Here is a 1,221-nt window from a genome sequence, read left to right on the forward strand (position 1 = left end):
GCATAAGAAAGATTTTGAGTTTACCATAAATTAAAGGAGACATAAACTATTTTTCTTGTTTAATTTAAGGCCTCCTTATGAACAAAACTTTTAATTTTTTGTTGGGGTGTAGAAGCATAAATACATATCGTCGCCTGGGTAAAAGGTTGTCGTATGTTGATCTCGGCAGGCTGTGGGAAATCGCGAATGAAGTTTGGAATGCAATTTCTCAAAAACGCGAGGATAGAGTTTCTCCAAAGTCTCTGAAAATATTACTAGTAATTGTTAATTAGGTTTGAGTTTATGAAGGATTTTATTTAGTAAAATTTTGTCGTAAGCGTAATTTGTCCACAATTTAGCAGCCACATTGTATGAAATACGACAAAATGTGATCAAAATTTCTACTAAATTAACAACACTTCATACTCAATATCTCGGAAAATAAAGGAGATATCCAAAAATGGAGAACGCCCTTTTTAAGATATTAATATAGTTTAATATGACTGCATCACTAACTAAGTTTTTACTATTTATAGAAAAAATTTTAGTCAGTATATCGGAAACTAAAGGAGATATCTAAAAACAGATAACACCAATCGAAAGACCTTACTCCAAAATATATAGCTGCATCTATAACTAAAAATCGTCAAAATTGCGCTTACGACAATCTTTTACCCAGGCAACGATATGTACATGTCGCACTTTTAATAATATACAGAATTATTTCAAAATATAAATTTTGTGGGAAAACGCAATCAAGGTTTGATCAGCTCATACAAAAACACTTATGGAAAGACACATATCTTCGCCATTTTTGAGAAGTTTAGCCATCTGCTAGGCTGAACATATTCTCCTCATCTACATAGCTTTTTAATTGTCCAATAAGGTACATTTTGCTTAACATCTCTATATTATTAAACGTGCGATATATCTGTCTGCTTATTTCAGCTTATCCTAAGGTACTGAGAATGGAAGTTTATTAGAAAAATAAAATAAAACAAGTAATTTTCAGGCAAAAAACAAAACCGACTTCAATTATAGACACCGGTTGATATGGTCCGAAGTTATGCGGTAACATACATAAAAAAAAAAATATTCCGACGAAGTGATAACTTTCTTCTTTTTCTGAAATCTTTTATCTAATTTTTGTATAGTATTATTATCCTTATGTGTACATAACAAGCTCATACTACTGTTAATAAAATAACGATTACTAATTGTACTTTCATTCGTTGCATTCAG

This window comes from Rhagoletis pomonella, unplaced genomic scaffold (genome assembly GCF_013731165.1).
Source record: "Rhagoletis pomonella isolate Grant_MI unplaced genomic scaffold, Rhpom_1.0 Rhpom_scaffold_00002, whole genome shotgun sequence".
Lineage (NCBI taxonomy): Eukaryota > Metazoa > Arthropoda > Insecta > Diptera > Tephritidae > Rhagoletis > Rhagoletis pomonella.